Here is an 18,655-nt window from a genome sequence, read left to right on the forward strand (position 1 = left end):
CCTGGAAATGACCACAGAGCAGTTTGGGAACATCTCCCCGGGCATTGTTTAGGTCCATAGTCATACTTAGCTGGAAGAGAAACAAAGGGATCTTTAATCTGGGTGAAGTTTCTTAAGCTAAATCTAGGCTTCCATTATTAAAGAAGAAGCAGAGGAGACATGATACACTAGTTGGCTAGCAATTCTGCAAGCTCACACCCTCTCTCACCTTCCATCCCCAGAGGCTCTACAGTGACCTCTGAAGGGTCAGGACTGCCACTGTCTTGTAGCTGCCTTGACATCAGGACATGAGGTTATACCTCAGCTCCAGAAAAGAACTGCCTTGTTAGTTAGTGGTTGAGAAGTCCGGCTCCCATGGCCTATTTAAACACTTACATAAAACATTTTCTACATGAAAATGAAGCTGAAGCTAATAGTTGGAAGGAACACATTCCACAGTGAATGAATCTTATTAGAACTATGTTAATTAAGTACATGTTTCTATAAGATACATGTGAAACACATCTATTACCTACATTTTAGTTTTTCAGGATGATCTGTGTCCTTGGGATACATATTGTAGGGAAGGCGAAGGTGTGAGAAGGTTGGGTAGCCAAAGGGCAGACTGTAAAGAATTTCACCATTTGCTTACTAAGCTTTTCTCCTTTCTCCTTTCCCCTTTGACCACTCAGAGAAGGAGCCTACACCTTCGTGTTGTAGTGAAACAGACTGGAGATGGTTGCTTAGAAGATGTCCAGACAATCCCACATCCTTTGCAGTGACTGGGCCAGGCAAGGCAGGTCTACATATTCAGTAATCCAGTTATATGGTCACTTCTCAAGCTTTCAGACTGGTTCCCAGGTTGTCTATTGAGCCAGATCTGGTTCTTCTCACTTGGCGTCTTGACAGGGTCTCACTTCTGTCTTCCTGCTTCTTCCCTTTTCTTGGCACCATGCATCACCATTGCATTTAGATGTTGCAACTGTCTTTCAGCAGGAGCAGCTGCAGCTTTTGAAGGGCAGTAGATCAGAGAGAACAGAGCAAGAACCCTGATGACATCATACTTAAAGCCCAAGTCATCGTGGGGTTTTCATCTGAATCAAACACCAAGTCCTTTCCCTCATTGACTTGATGGATCTTATTTTAAATTGTACATAAGTGAACAGAGAGAAATGTACATATGAGGCCCAGGGTCCAGGAATAGTCCAAATGCTTCTTAAATCAGAAGTTCCACTCCCAGTAGGAGTATCTCTTTAACATAACATAATAAACAACAGTAGTCCCAAAGCCTGGTCAATGGCAGTTCAACTATTCAGAATGTGGCTGTGTTACAGATTCCCTTAGGGAGTCAGAGTATGATGTGGGATTTCCTTCTGTATGCTGTGATTACCATTAATAAATAAAGAAACTGCTTTGGACCAATAGCAGGGCAGAACTTAGCTAGGCCAGGGAAACTAAGCTGAATGCTGGGAGAAGAAGCAGAGTCAGAGAGAAGCCATGTAGCCCTTCCAGGGCCAGACAGAACTTTAGCCAGTAAGCCACAGATACACAGATTACTAGAAATGGGTTAAATTAAGATGTAAGAGTTAGCCAATAAGAAGCTAGAGTTAATGGGCCAAGCAGTGTTTTAAATAATATAGTTTCTGTGTGGTTATTTTGGTTCTGGGTGACCGGGATGAACAAGCAGCCTCCTCCTTACAAGAGGGGCTGACTTGCTTCATTCTAATGCAGGAGATGTCCCGTATTGATGTGATGTGTTCACTAAAGGTGTCAGGAGAGTGAAGAGCTAGCAAATAATGGAGGAACCACTGGTAAAGAACCTTTAGCTAGCTGGGCAGTGGTGGCACACGCCTTTAATCCCAGCACTCGGGAGACAGAGGCAGGCAGATCTCTGTGAGTTCAAGGCCAGCCTGGTCTACGAGAGCTAGTTCCAGGACAGGAACCAAAAGCTACAGAGAAACCCTGTCTCGAAAAATCCAAAAAAAAAAAAAAAAAAGAACCTTTAGCTAAAGTAGAGAAGTAAAATGCATCAAGAGTGTAGACTTCATGACCAGAACTGGCTTTAGATAATGGCTCTACCCTTCTCTGACGCCCTAAGTCTCATTTCCTCATTTATAAGAGAGAACAGTGTGACCATGTCTGAGATGGTGACAGATATTCAGTGTGGTATTTTTATGTAAATGCTGGGATAAAAGCACAATGACCAGGCATGTCATTGTGATTAAGACTAGTGACACCCCTGGTATCCCTCCAAAGAGAATTGGTTTCAAAGTCAGTACAAACAATGAGGATAAATCCTGGCCTCGATGCCAGTGGCCCCATATCTTGGTAATTTTTGAATATCCTGTCAACCACAAGAGGAAAACCACTCTTACTAAATTTCAACATCTTTGTGGCCCACAAGTTGAAATAGCTATTTTCCTAGTCACACTTTGTTTTCAGGAAGGATAATGGAAGAAAAGACCTAAGTGTTGGTGCCAGGCATGTAGTAGGTGCTCAAAAATGCAGTTTGAATTGCTTGAAGTTTGGTTGCAGCAAACTGATTATTTCCCATTGGATTGAATGATGTCAGGAAAGACATGGAGAAAAGAATAATCCAGATTCTGTCACTGTTTCTATGTCTTCCTTTTCCCCGTGTGTGTGTGTGTATGTGTGTGTGTGTGTGTGTGTGTGTGTGTGTGTGTGTGTGTGTGTGTAGGTATACATTGTGTGGACACCAGAGATTGTTGTCAAGTGACTTTTTATTTTATGTGTATGGGTGTTTTGCTTACATGTATGTCTGTGTACTGTGTGTGTGCAGTGCCCGTGGTGACCAGAAGAGGGCATCATATCCCTTGTGATGAGAGTTGCAGATGCTTGTGAGTCACTGTATGGCTTCTGGGTATTAAACCTGGGTCCTTGGGAAGTATAGTCAGTGATCTTACCTCTGAGTCATTTCTCCAGCACCTATATTTTACTTTTTTCCTGTGTATTTTTTCTTTTATTGAAAATAGATTTTCCTCCCTTGTATAGTATATTCTGATTACCATTTCCTCTCCTTCTCCTCCATACCCCCACCCAGATTCACCCTTTCTGTATCTCATTAGAAAACAAACAAGCTTCTATGGAATATTAATAAAATAGAATATAATATGATGACTAAAACTAACACATTGAAACTGGACAAAACAAGCAAGGAAAAGAGCCAAAGAGAAAGAACAAGAAACAGACTCAGTGTTTACACACTCAGGAATCCCACAAAAATGCTACACTGCTAACTACAATATATATGTGAAGGGCCTGTAGGGTAAAAAGAGAGAAGAAAAATATGTATGAATAAAAACAAATAAAAATTATATATACATATATATATATATATATATATATATATATATATATATATATATATATATATGAAGAGCCCTGACATGACACTTTGAGACAAGAGACCTCCAAAGCTGCTGTTGATTGAGTTTGTTTCCTGTTGGCATCTACCGCTGGCCACACCGCCTACACTTAGAGCAGTTTGTCTCCCCGGTGAGACTCCCTTGGAGGAAACTGAATTTTCAGTAGCCAGTGGTTATCAATGGGCGATTGCTTCTGGGTTAGAGATAGGGACATTTGTCCCCTTCTTTCAGCTCCAGGACCCGAATGGTGCAGACCCACTCAGGCCCTGTGCATGCTGCCTCAGGCTCCAGGTCATAAGTGTGCTGATGATGTTGATTTAGGGGTGTCCTCCTGTCCCTCTGGCTCTTACACTCTTTTTGCTTCATCTTCCTCCGTGTTCCCTGGGTCCTGAGGTGAAGGATTTTGTAAATATCATTCCACTTAGGGCTGAGTGTTCCAGGATTTTTCATTCTCTGTGTAATGTCTGGTTGTGGGTCTCTGTATTTGTTCCCATCTGCTGCAGGAGGACACTTTTCTGATGATGGCTGAGCAAGGCACTAAATCTATTAGTGTAGCAGAATGCCTTTAGAAATGATGTTATTGCTATTTTATTTCCATTCTTTAGTAACAATAGTATTTGGCCTTACCCTATGCTTCCAGGACATCTAGTCTCAGGGTCTAAGTCACACAAGCAGTGTCAGTTATGGGTTGGTTCCCTTTTGTGGAGTGGTCCTTCAGTAAAATCAGACACTGGTTGGTCATCCTACAAACTTCATGCCACCCTTGTCCTAGCATATTTTGCAGGGCAGGAGACCAAATAGTTTGTGGCTGGGTTAGTGTTTATGTTTCCTCTTTGGTAGAATGCAGACACTAGAGTGAAGGGGTAAAGGATCTATGTGGGAACTAGCATAACATCCCCATGTCCATTGAATAGTGTAGGTGTTGTCTTTAGCAATGGGGCCTTGTCAGTTTGTGAAGAGCAACGTATAGATTAAGCAAGAGCCTGGGCTGTTTGGGGGTTCCTATAGGACCCCTTTGGTGAGCAACTCAATTAGATGTAACCCAATTCCAGTACACACACACACACACACACACACACACACACACACACACCAGGAAGCTTCTACTGTATTAGATCTCCATACTACTTCTCAAATGCCTCTTAATTTTAGCTCTCTCTGTCTGTATTCCTTCCCTCATACTCCTCTTCCTCCCACCACATCCTCCTTTTTTAGTACTGCATCCATTAATAACTATTCTATTTCGATTTCCTAGGGAAATCTATCTGTGTCCCTTCAAGTCCCTTACTCTATATGAAAACTCTGTGGCTCTGTGGATTGTAACTTGGTTATTATTGATTTAACAGTTAATATCAACATATGAGCAAATACATACCATATTTCTCTTCTTTCTGCATCTGGGTTACCTCATTCAGGATTTTTTCTAGTTCCATCCATTCATCTGAGAATTTCATGATTTCATATTTTTAATGGCTGAGCAATACTCCATTGCATAAATGAACCACTTTTTCTTTATCCATTCATCTGTTAAGGGACATATTGGTTATTTTCACTTTCCAGCTATTATAAATAGAGTAAGTGGTTGAGCAAGAGTTTCTGTGGTAAGATGAAGCATACTTTGGGTACATGCCCAAGAGTGGTATTGTTGGATATTGAGGTCAATCAATCTCCGTGTTCCTGAGGAAGCACCACACTGATTTCCACAGTGACAGTACAGATTTGCACTCCCACCAGCATGGATGAGCATTACCCTTACTCTGCATCTTCACCAGCATGGATGAGCACTCCCCTTACTCCACATCCTCACCAGCATGGATGAGCACTCCCCTTACTCCACATTCTCACCAGCATGAGCTGCCACTTGTTTTTATTAATCTTGGCCATTGTGACAGCTGTAAGATGAAATCTCTAAGTTTTGATTTGCATTTCCCTGATGACTAAGAAAGTTGAACATTTCTTTAAGCATTTCTCAATTATTTGAGCTTTCACTTTTGAGAATTCTCTGTTTATATCTGTACCACATCTTTATTTGGGTCATTTGCTTTCTTGACAGCTAGTTTTTTTTTTGAGTTATTCATTTATTTTGCACATTGCCCCTCTATTGGATACGTAGTTGGCAAAAATATTTTCCCATTCTGTAGGTTGTCTCTTTGTCCAAAGGGCAGCGTCCTTTGCCATCAGAAGCTTTTTAGTTTCATGAGATTCCATATATTAATGGTTGATTTTAGTGCCTATGCTAATGGTATTCTGTTCAGAAAGTCTTTTCTCGTGCCAGTGTGTTCAAGGTTACTCCTCAGTATCTCCTTTATCACATTCAGTGTATTTGGTCTTATGTTGAGGTGTTTGATACATTTGAGTTGAGTTTTGTGCAGGGTGATGAAGATGGATCTATTTGGATTCTTTTACATACAGCTATCCAGTTTGTTCAGCACCATTTATTGAAGATGCTCACCCCCAGTGTGTATTTTTGGCTTCTTCATCAAAATCAAGTGTCCATAGGTGTGTGGCTTTATGTTCGGGTCTTTAACTTGATCCCATTGATCAACATGTTTGTTTTTGTGGCAATGCCATGCTATTTGTATTACTATAGCTCTGTAGTACAGCTTGAAGTTGAGGATGGTGATACCTCTAGCAGTTCTTTTATTATTTAGAACTGTTTTAGCTGTCCTGTTAATTTTTTGTGCTTCCATATGAAGTAGAAGATTATCTTTCCAAATCTGGAAAATTGTGTTGGAATTTTGACTGGGATTGCATTGAAACTGTAGATGGCTTTTGGTAGACTAGCCATTTTTACTACATTAATCCTATCAATCCATAAGTGTGGGAGATCTTTCTTTCTTTTGATATCTCCTTCAGTTTCTTTAATGTTTTCAAATTTTTATCATACAAATCTTTCCCTTGCTTGGTTAGTTACCCTCATGAGACTGTATATTATTTGAAGCTTGTAAAGGGTGTTGTTTCTCTGATTTCTTTCTCAGTTCATTTGTCATTTGTAGAAAAGAGGGCTACTGATTTTTATGAGTTCATTTTGTATCCATCTACTTTGCTGACAGCATTTATCAGCATTAGGAGCTTTCTATTGGAATTTTTAGGGTTCTTTATATACTTTCATACCACCTGTAAATAAAAATACTTTGACTTTTCCTTTCCAAGTTGTAGCTCCTTGATAACCTTCTATTGTCTTATTGTTCTTGCTAAGCCTTCAAGTACTATATTGAATAGTTATGGAGAAGATGTACATCACTGTTTTGATCTTGATTTTAGTAGGATTGTGTTTAGTTTCTCTATATTTACGTTGATGTTGACTGCTGGACTATAAACGGTCTTTATTATGTTGAGGTATTCCCATTGAATCCCTAATCTCTCCAGAACGTTTATCATGAAGGGGTACTGGATTTTGACAAGACTTTTTCTGCATCTAATGACATAACCATGTGGTATTTCTCTTTCAGTTTGTTTATATGGTGGATTACATTTATCAATATGCATATGTTGGACCATTTCTCCTGCCTCTGGAATGAAGCCTACTTGATCACGGTAGATGATCTTTTGATAAGTTCTTGGATTCAGTTTGCAATTATTTTAATGTGAATTTTTGAGTCTAAGTTCCTAAGGGAAATTAGGCTGTAATTCTCTTTCTTTGTTGGGTTTTTGCATGGTTTGGGTATCAGGGTACTTGTGGCCTCATAAAGTAAATTGGATAATGTTCCTTCTACTTCTATTTTATGGAATGATTTGAGAAGTATTGACATTAACTCTTAGTTGAAAGTCTGGTAGAATTCTGTGTTAAAACCATCTAACCTTGGAACTTTTATGATTGGGAGATTTTTTTCTTCTCTCACACAATACGTCTGAACTGCGGTTTCCCTCCTTCTGCTCCTTCCAGTCTTTCCCTTTCTAACCACCTCCCTTCTGCCCCAGATCCACTTCTTGGGGGACTTTTAATGACTGCTTCTATTTCACTAGGGGTTATAGGTCTATTTAAACTGCTTATTCGATCTTGATTTAACTTTGTTAAGTGATATCTATTGAGGAAATTATCCATTTCTTTTACATTTTCCAATTTAGTCAAGTACAGATTTTAAATTATGTCCTTATGATTCTGTAGTTTTTCCCCATGTCTGTTGTTAAGTCCCTCATTTTCTTTCTAATTTTATTAATTTGGATATTATCTGCATTTTATTTAATATTTGCATAGGTTTGTCAATTTTTCTGATTTTTCTAAAAGAACCAACACTTTATTTCATTGATTTCTTGTATTGTTTTTTACTTGTTTCCATTTTATTTATTTCAGCCTCGAGTTTGATGATGTCTTGCTGTCTACTCCTTTGTGGTGTGGTTTCTTCTTTTTGTTCCAGAGCTCTTGGGTTATTGCTGTTAGGGTACTAGTATGAGATCTTTCAAGTTTTTTAATGCAGACACTTAGTGTAACTATGAACTTGTCCTCTTAGAAACCTTCATTTGTGTCCTATAAGTTTGGGTATGTTCTGTATTCATTTTCATTGAAGTCTAGAAAGTTTTTCATTTCTTTCTTAATTTGTGTCTTGACACTTTTTTATTTAGTAGTGAGTTTTTTAGTTTCTAGGAGTTTATAAGCTTTCTGTTTTATCTGTTGTTCATATGAAGCTTTAATCCATGATGATCAGATAAGATGCAGGGCGTTATTTCAACTTTCTTCTATCTGTTGGGACTTGTTTTGTGTCCAAGTATGCAGTCAATTTTGGAGACAGTTCCATGAGTTGCTGAGAACAGTATATATTTTTTTTGTGTTTTGGTGAAATGTTCTGTAACTTTTTGTTAGGTCAGTGCTTCTCACCCTTCCTAATGCCACAGCCCTTTAATACAGTTCCTCATGGTGTGGCAACACCCAGCCATAAAATTATTTTCATTGCTATGTCATAACTATATATTTACTACTGTTATGAGTTGAAATGTAAATATCTGATATGTAGGACATCTGATATTTGAGCCCCAGAGGGGTTGCCCCCACAGTTTCAGAAACACTGTGTTAGACCCATTTAGTTTATAATATCAGTTAGTTCCACCATTTCTGTTTAGTTTTTGTCTGGATAACCTATCTATTGGTGGGAGTGTGTAGTAGGAGACTGCTTGTTTGCTTGTTCATTCCCGGCCACGCAGACTGCTGAAATAACCACACAGAAACTGTATTAATTAAATCACTGCTTGGCCCATTAGCTCTAGATTTTTATTGACTAACTCTTACATCTTACTTTAACCCATATCTAGTAATCTGTGTATTGCCATGTGGCTGTAGGGTAAAGTTCCATCTGCCTCCAGTGGGGCTACATGGCTTCTCTCTCACTCTGCCTTTTTTTTCCTCTCAGCATTTAGTTTAGTTTCCCCAGCTAGCTCTGCTCTATCCTATCACAGGTTCAAAAGGGCTTCTTTATTAACCAATGGTATTCACAACATAGAGGAACCCCACATCACTGCCACTTTTCTACTTAAATAAGAAGGAAGGTTTTTAACTTTAACACAGTAAAAATTACATATAAAAAACAGGTATCAAGAAAGAATTACAGTTACAATATTTATATCTGCTTTATCTTTTATTATAACTAAGGAAAACTATAATTATAATTATCTATTCTTTAACTCAATTAAAGAGCCCAGAAAGATATAATATTACCTGAGTTGACAGGAAGTGCATTGTAAGCAACTTCCAAAGCTTTAGGATTGACTGAGACACCTTGCTGCCTGTACAGTCACCCAAAGTTCTTCTGTATCGTTGGGGCATCCATCTTCAGCCAATGTACCCATAGTATCTGGCAGACTTTTCCACAAAGTAGGACATTTCAAAGACAGTTCCACCTATATTAGCAGTTTGTCAGTCACTTTCTTCTGTGTCCTGCAGAATGTCTGGCTGACTCTTTCATGAAGCAGGGACCCCGAAGGAGCATCTCACCTTTAGGCAAGTTCACAGTAATATCTCTGTGGGTCCTGCATGTCCAGTTCAAACAGCATAGCATCAAGCAGTCTAGGAAAGAGCAGTTTCTTGACCAAATGGCTAGCAAACTCTATATGGAGCCTCTTCGATGCCCATCTTTCTCTTGAAGTAGATTGGTGCTGCCAGGAGCAGCTGGGTCATGAAAAGTCCTAAGTTCTTAAAACATTTTAAATTCCATATTCTTCAGTCTTTGAAATGTTTAAAAACTGCCTATCCATCAGAAATACATCTATGTATATCTAGAAAACCTAACTAATATGACTACAAGCTTGACTATTACAGATGATTATCTATTAACCTATATTTTCTTAATTATACATTACATTTTTAAAATGAGCCACACAAACACAATACCCTAATCAAGAGCACAAATATACATATAAAAAAACTGACCTCAAATTTTTATCAATAAAGCAAGATCCATACCAATACAAATCTCTATAACATATTCCCCTTGAAATGTAAACAAACATTTATAAACAATATTTGGGAATATGACATAGTTCTCTCCAAACTGCTTCCTGCTTTTTGTTGGGTGAAGTATTTTTGGGGGTGTTCACAGTGACTTTTCAGGGGGTCTGAGTCCATCAAACCATATTAGTCTGGAATTAATCCACAGGTTCTCATCTTCTGAGGAAACAAAAGCAGAACCTCTTTTCCAAAGGAACATACCCTTAGACCCAAATTTTGAAAACAGATACCTTTAAAGTATATATTTTGGTTAATTAGCTTCTTCACAGTCAAAAAATTGAATGAAAACACAATAATATACATAATCCAAACTCTCTGTGCATATTCCATCTTTATGTGGCTTATTTTTCTTACTCTATTGCTTTTTTTACAAGTTTAATATTTATTTTATTATCTTTATTCCTTTAATCTATGACTGTCTGTACTCAGTCTTTTTAAAGACTTTATTTCTTAAAAAATATTTCCATACTCCTTTTCTTCTCTCTCCCAAACCTAGATACATTTATTCAACACTGTGACTCATTTAGAAGTATTTTCCATTTGAATTTCTCTTTATTGTGTATCTGTAATCCTTTTCTGAGCAGGAATATTTCTTAAAATGCTAAGCGCTTCTTCAAAACCTAAATGGCGGCATTGCTAGGGCAAATATGGTACAATCTGCTTGCTCTGCCCAGTCTGATGTGGCAGAAGTCAGTTCACTACCTCTTAGATTGCCGGGTGGAAGCTGTTCTCACCACCTCAATTCTGATAACCATTTGGCCCATGCTGCCACCAAGTAACTTGCAGCATGATGCCCACAAACCCCATTTATTTGCTCAGCCTCCTGATAGAGCCAGAGTTCACAGTGGTAGCACAGCCCAGAGAGCTACTGTTTTAAAACCACATGGCTTTTTTTCTGATACCACTGAATCAGGAAAACTTCTCTTAAAGGAGCCAAGGTGTTAAGTGGTGCTTAAGTCTGTTTGTTTGTTTTTGGTTTGTTTGTGTGTTTGTATTTTTGCCTGGAATTTTTTTCTGAAACTCTCTCAGGTTTTAAGAGGATTTTAGTTGGCCACATTGGTGCCAATTTGTAGTAGGAGACTGATTGTTTGCTTGTTTGTTTCCAAGCTGCCCAGATTTCTGAAATAACCACTCAGAAACTGTATTAATTAAATTGCTGTTTGGCCCATTAGCCCTTGCTTCTTATTGGCTATTTCTTACATCTTAATTTAACCCATTTCTGGTAATCTGTGCATTGCCATATGGCTGTGGGCTTACTGGGTAAAGTTCCATCTGGCTCCAGTGGGGCTACGTGGCTTCTCTCTGATTCCATCTCCTGTCTCCCAGCATTCAGTTTAGTTTTCCTCACCTAGCTCTGCTCTACCCTATCACAGGCCCAACAGAACTTCTTTATTAACCAGTGGTATTCACAGCATGCAGAGGGGAATCCCACATCAAGAGTACGGTACTGTAGTCTTCCACTATCAGTGTGTGAAGGTCAATTTTAACTGTAGTAGTATTTTATGAACTTGGGTGTTCTTTTTGCTTGGCATATAGATATTAAGAATTACAATTATTCTCTTGGTAGATTTTTTCCTTTGAGGAGTATGTAGTATCTTTCCCTAGCTCTTCTGGATGGTTTTGTTTTGAAGTCTATTTTGTCAGATATTAAAATGGCTATATCAGATTGCTTCTTAGATCCATTTGTTTAGATTTTACTGTGCGTTGGTATCTATACTTGATGCTGAGGTGTGTTCTTGGATTCTCCTGCATCCATTCTGTTACTTTGAGGAATTGAGAGCATTGATATTGAGAGGTAACAATGTTTGTTGATTCCTGTTATGCTGTTGTTGTCATAGCCGCTGTTGTTGTGTTGTGCCCCTGTTTTTGATTTGCTGCTTTGGGATTATTTATTTTCCATATTTTCTTGGGTATGGTTAGCCTCTTTAGGTTGGAGTTTTCCTTCTGGTGCCTTCTGTAGTGCTGAATTTGTAGATAGATATTGCTTAAAGTTGGTTTTGACCAGAATGTCTTATTTTCTCCAGAGATAGAAAGTTTTGCTGGGTATAGTAGTCTGGGCAGGCATATGTGATCTCTTAGCATCTGTAGAACATCTGTCTAGGCATTAATGGTTTTTGGAATCTTCACTAAGAGAAGTCAGCTGTCATTCTAATAGGTCTGCTTTCATATATTGCTTTGACTGTTCTCCCTTGCAGCTTTTAATATTATTTCTTTGTTCTTTATGTTTAGTGTTTTGATTATGTGCTGAAGATAATTTTTTTTTGGTCTTATTGACAGAGTTTCTGTCCTGCCTGGTTCCCACAGTTGTTAAGTTCCAAAGAAATCACACAGAGGTCTACATTAGTCATAAACTGATTGGCCCATTAGCTCAGGCTTCTTATTACCTATTATAACTTATATTAGCCCATTATTCTTATCTATGTTAGCCACATGACTTGGTACTTTTTTCAGTGAGGCAGTTACATCTTGCTTGCTCTGTGGCCAGGTCAGGACTGCAGAAAGAGCCTCCTTCTTCCCAGAATTCTCCTGTTCTCATTGACCCACCTCTACTTCCTGTCTGGTTGTCCCGTCTATACTTTCTGCCTGGCTACTGGCCAATCAGTGTTTATTTAAAATATAATTGACAGAATACAGACCATTGTCCCACACCATGGTCTTGTCTGTTTGGTGTCTTGTATGCTTCTTGTACCTTGACAGGCATCTCCTTCTTTAAGGTTAGGACAATTTTCTTGTATGATTTTGTTGAAAATATTTTCTGTGCCTTTGACTTGGGTTTCTTATACTTTCTCTATCCCTATTATTCATAGATTTGTTCTTTTCATAGTGTCCCAGATTTCTTGGATGTTTTGCACCAGGATTTTATTTTCTTATTTATTTATTTTAGATTTAATGTTTTCTTTGACTGATACATCTATTTTTTTTTTACCATGTTGTCAATGCCTGAGTTTCTCTCTTCTGTATTTTGTATTATGTTGGTAAGACTTGCCTCTGAGTTTCCTGTTCAAGTTCTTACATTTTTCATTTCCAGATTTCCCTCAGTTTGGGCTTTCTTTTATTGATTCTATTTCTACTTTCAGTTCTTTCTTTTTTCTTTTTGGTTTGTCGAGATAGGGTTTCTCTGTGGTTTTGGAGCCTGTCCTGGAACTAGCTCTTGTAGACCAGGCTGCACTCCAACTCACAGAGATCCGCCTGCCTCTGCCTCCCGAGTGCTGGGATTAAAGGCATGTGCCACCACCACCTGGCTTTCTACTTTCAGTTCTTAATCTGCTTAGTTTATTTCCCTTGACTATTTGTGTTTTCATAGTTTTCTTTAAGGGATTTACTCATTTGCTCTCGAAGGACCTCTATCATATTCTTGGACTATTTTAAGGTCTTTGTCTTGTGTTTCAGCTGTGTTGCAGTGCTCAGGACCTACTGTGGCAGGGTTGCTGGACTCTGGTCGAGATGTATTGTCCTGGCTATTATTGATTATTATTTTACACTGGTGTCTAGGCATCTGGGTTTGGGAACATTGTAATTCTAGATGCCAATACCTGGTCTTGTCTTTGTTGAGTAGGGATTTTATTCCTTGGTTTCTCTTAGCCTCTTTGGTTCTTAGGAGAGACTGGTAGCTGTGGGTTGCCTGATAGGAAATTCTTATGGGATCCTGATAGTTATTGTCACTGGGTATTCCAGGTAGAATGTGCTCCTAGGTATTGGGAGCTGACACCTAGAAATAGAGATAAGTTGAGATGTGCCTGAGGATAGCCACAGGAGGGAGGAAAATGGCGTGTTCCACCAGGACCTGCTTAGTCCCCTGAGAATAGGGACAGAGAGTGAGGAGAGGCCACAGAAGGTAGTGTGCTTCAGAGCATGGGATGAGGCTGGGGGACTGAATATTGAGGAGAAGAGGGAGAGTGAAGCTCACCCACCTGCTTCTTTGGCCCTCTTGCTTCTCTGCAGGCTTGGCAGGTTTGTTCCCAGAGAAAGCCTGTTGGAGTCATGGTTGGGATAACAGGATGAGTGGGGAGAAAGGTTGGAGGAGAAGATTTGAGTGATCCATTGGAGATGGGGCAGAGAGGAGAAGGGGGGAGGAGGCTGTAGCAGGTGGTCTGCTACAGAGATGAAGTGAGGCTGGGGGATTGGATTTGGAGGGCAGGAGTGAGAGTGAAGATCTGCAGTTGGGCTACCCGCTTCCCTAGCTTAAGTGGTCTGTGGCTTCTCAGGGAGTAGCCTGCTGGAGAAGGGCCCTCCACCTTATTTTGAGGCAGGGATTTTCAGTGACACAGAGCAGGGTCAGTGAGTTTTTAGAACCCACTTGTCTCTGCTCCAGGAGCATTGGCTTTATATACTCACAGCAGAGCACTATGCTTTTATGTGGGAGCCAGGATATGAAGTCAGATGTTCATGCTCACAAGGAATGGCTCTTACAGTGATGGTTCTTTTCATAGAGGATCCTCTCAAAGTTTCTCAGAGCTCCAGCTGGCTCTAAAGGCCCAGTGTCAGTGGAAAGTTTCACAGTTGTTAGCTAGCTCCGTGGCCTAAGGCAAGCCATTTAACCTCTTGGTGTCTGGATTTCCTCATCTGTGAGCCACAGATAATAATACTTCCCTGCATCCCAGGTGTGTTGGGGGCATTAATTAATGTTTGTCTATTGCTTGGGGATCCGAGATGAAAGGCTAGCATCGTTATTGCCAGTTTGCTGCAGGCAAGACTAGATTATAGTCCTCCAGATGGGCTGCATATGGGAAGTGGTTTTAGCAGATTTTTCCAAATGAAATGCAGGCTTTAAGGTTTGGGGCCACTTCAAAAGAAAAAGGTGCTTGTGGGACTTCATCCTCTCTTCCAGCTTTGGTGGGCTCAGGGTTTACATCTCATGAAGTCAACAACCAGTATCAGGACTGGATCCTAATTCACACAGCAAGGTCATTTAGCTTGTTCCTCTTTTCCCAGTGATTTCTTCTCTGCAAGTAACTGAAATGATCACATTAACAAGATGAGGTTATTGTTACAGGAAACTCTCAGTTCCTCGTGAGGAACAATTATCATGTGGGGCCCACTGAGTCTATCTATCACATATAAGGAGACTGAACAGTGACTGTTTTAAGCACATCTGAACAAGTCAGGCAGTCAAGAGGTTTCAGTCTTCAGATTGCTCCAGTGCTCCCCCCACCCACCCCTGCCCCATCCCCTCCCCCCACCCCAATCCTATCTACCATCATGTACTATTTTAAAAAGAGCATTCACACTCTAAAGCACTAGTGCATTCTTGAAAGCTTCTAAAGAACATTTAGAGGAAGGACCTATGGGCAAGCAGACATTGGGGGGACTAGGTACAGTCCATCCTGGGAGGAAGAGGCAGGAAAACCATTTCTCTTTCGAAATTTATACAGTGGTGAAATACCTGGTTCTAAAACTCTATGAGAAATAATTGCCAGCACATATAGTAGTGAGTATGGCTGTGATTCTGCAAAGGTTTTTATTCTCACTCATATACTGAGTATATTTTCAGTGTCATAGATTATTCCTGGTATCAAGGAATAAGCCGTATTGCAGGGGTCCCTATTTTTATAGAGCTTACATTTTTATGTGAGAAGACAAGAATGTACAAAGAAACAATTGAAAACCAGAGAGCAAAAATGAAGTGACATAATAGAGAGTTTGAAAGTGACTTAGTCTGAGCAGTCCTCTCTCTCCCAAGCCTACACACATTTTTTAAACACACTGTGTATCTTTTGGAGGTCTTTTTCATCTGAATTTGTCTTTATTGCATATCTGTAACCCTTTTCTGACCAGAAGTACTTCTTAAAACGTTAAGCCCTTCTTATGAACTTAAGCAGCACCATTGCTAGGAGAAATACAGCATTGCTTGCTTGTCCTGCCCAGTCCAGCATGGCAGAGCTGTTGGCTACCTCTGAGAGCCATGCCCACAGCCCCATTTTTAGGCACACAACCAGTCTATGTTGCCCTTAAGCAAGTTGTAGCACTCTGTTCACAAACCCCATTTAAATGCTCCATAGCTGGACCTCCAGAAAGAGTCAGAGTTTGTCCTGGAAGCATGGCTCAGAAAGTCAGCATTTCAAAACTGTGGCTTTTTCTGCTACCCCTGAATCAGGAAAACCTCTCTTAAAGGAGCCACAGCATGCTACCAGCAAGCAAAGCCCATTCGGGAAAATAAATGCAGCTAAACTTTGTTTTTTAGTGTCTAGAATTCTTTCACAAGCCCTCTCAGGTTCTACATGGATTTAGTTGACCACTTTGGAGCACCAATTTGTAGTAGGGGCTGCTTGTTTGTTTTCCGGCTTCCCAGACTCCTGAAATAACCACACAGAAACTGTATTAATTAAATCACTGCTTGGTCCATTAGCTCTAGCTTTTTATTGGCTAGCTTTTACATTTTAATTTAACCCATTTTCATTATTTTGTATTTTTTCATGAGGCTTGTGGGCTTTTGGCATGGTTCTGGCGTGTCTTTCTCCAGCAGCGGCTCCATGGCTTCTCCTGACTTTTTCCCTACCTAGCTCAGTTCTACCCATCAGGCCAAGCCAGTTTCTTTATTAACCAATGGCATTCACAGCATGCAAAGGGAAATCCCATATCATGTATGTGCATATATTTATGTACACATGTTTGCATGTTTATGGGTGCATGTGCCTATGTGTACAGGTGCACAGCCATGCATGTGGTAGACAGAGGTTGACATCAGGTGTCTTTCTGAATCATTTTCCACCATACAGGTTGAGGCAGAGTCTCTCATTTGGACCCAGAGCTTGCCAATGAAGCTGATCTAATTTGTTGGCTCCCCCCAGGAAATCTCCTATCCTCACCTCTTCAGCACTGGGATTACAATCAGCTCTCTGTGCCCACCTGGTTTTTACATAAATACTGGGGATCCAAACTCTGGTCCTCATGCTTACACAGCAAATGTTATCACTGGACCACACTGCCAGTTTCTATTGCTTCATCTTTAATATAGATCCATCCATCATTGGATGCATATACGGGAAAGTGGACTATGATTGGAACGTGCAGCTAGTCTGGGGAATCTTCGTGATGAACTGATGTTGGCAGGCTCTTGTAACACCTTGCTGAGTTCTTTGCACAGTCTGTAGTTCAGGTTTTGCACCTGGGAGTGTGTGTGTAGGGGGGAGAGCTTCTTTTCAGCTCTCATTGTGAAAAAAAAAAGAAAATCATGAATCAGTTGTATGTGCTTTGTCTTCAGAAGTATGGGGTGCTATAAAACACTTCAGAAATCGAACTGTGTTTCTGTCAGTAGTTCAGCATTTAACACAGTTAGGCAGAGAGCTCAGAGCAGAAGTTAGACAAGACGAATGTTTTATAGCATCTCACTGAAAGGAAAGCTCAAAAGGACACGTAGTTGAGAACTCTCAGAAAGGTTTTAAATAATCAGTATTACTATACTGCTTGTGGTTTCTTTACTTTGAGGTTTGTCTTGTTTTTACAAACTGATGGAAAGGAATACTTAAGGAATTTCTTAAAGTTTACCAGCTGAGAATTCCATTTATAGCAAAAATTGAGCTGTTAAAAAGCAAAGCCAGTAAGTAAATTTAGAAAGAATAATTTATGCTTTAATATCCTAGGCTCTTCGCAAGAAATTAAACACCCCTTTTAAAAACAATGATATCTCAAATACAGTTTTGTGAGCAAACAAAATCATGCATCATTTTGTGCCCCTTAGTTAACAACCAACAGTAACAATGTCGTCTTTTCCAATGCTCGACATTTTTCAAAAGTGTTTTGAACAGTTATTTGATCCTCACAGCTGCTTTGGAAGTGAAGTAGACGGAACCTATTATTCATACTTTATATAAGGGGCGAGAGACTTGCTTTTTTTTTTTCTGGAGTTGTATAACTGGTGACTTAAGCTGGACTCCAAGATCCTGATTCCTGGGTATTATCGTAACTTTCACAAATGGGTACACGTGTACCCCGAGTTTTTCCTTTCCTGTATCACTGCTTGTTTCTAATACAAGACCACAAAGAACTTCTAGAAGTCCTTTGAGGCTACTGTGACATGTTTGAGCTTTGGAACAAATTTGGACAGCTACAGTGACCCTATTACCATATTCCTCCTGTGGCGACCCGGCTCCCTGTGTGCTGGGTGTTGTCCGGCACGACTTGACACTTGTGGGATGACTTTTGTCTATTGTAATGGTGAGACTGTAGTGTAAACTTTGCTTTAGAAAAACTTGGAGAGGCCTGGTTAATCTCAGTGATTCATTCTGAGTTCATGTATTAACATTATGAATAACATAAAACTCAGGTAAGACCCTTCTAAGTGTATCTATCTATGTATCATCTATCTATCTATCTATCTATCTATCTATCTATCTATCTATCTATCATTCTATCTATCTATCTATCTATCTATCATTCTACCTATGTATCTATCATCTATCTATCTATCTATCTATCTATCTATCTATCTATCATTCTACCTATGTATCTATCTACCTATATCATCTGTCTATGTGTTATTCTATGTATTATTCTATCTATCTATCTATCTATCTATCTATCTATCTATCTATCATCTATCTATCTATCTTCTATGTATCTATCTATGTATTATTCTATCTATCTATCTATCATCTATCTATCATTCTACCTATGTATCTATCTACCTATATCATCTGTCTATGTGTTATTTGATCTATGTATTATTCTATCTATCTATCTATCTATCTATCTATCTATCTATCCATGTATTATTCTATCTATCTATCTATCTATCTATCTATCTATCTATCTATCTATCATCTATGTGTCTATGTATTATTCTATTTTTCTATCTATTACCTGTCTATCTATTTTTCTATCAATCATCTATCTATCATGTGCATGCACATGT

This window comes from Microtus oregoni, unplaced genomic scaffold (genome assembly GCF_018167655.1).
Source record: "Microtus oregoni isolate MIOR12 unplaced genomic scaffold, Mior012 000045F_ref0000178, whole genome shotgun sequence".
Taxonomy (NCBI): Eukaryota; Metazoa; Chordata; class Mammalia; order Rodentia; family Cricetidae; genus Microtus; species Microtus oregoni.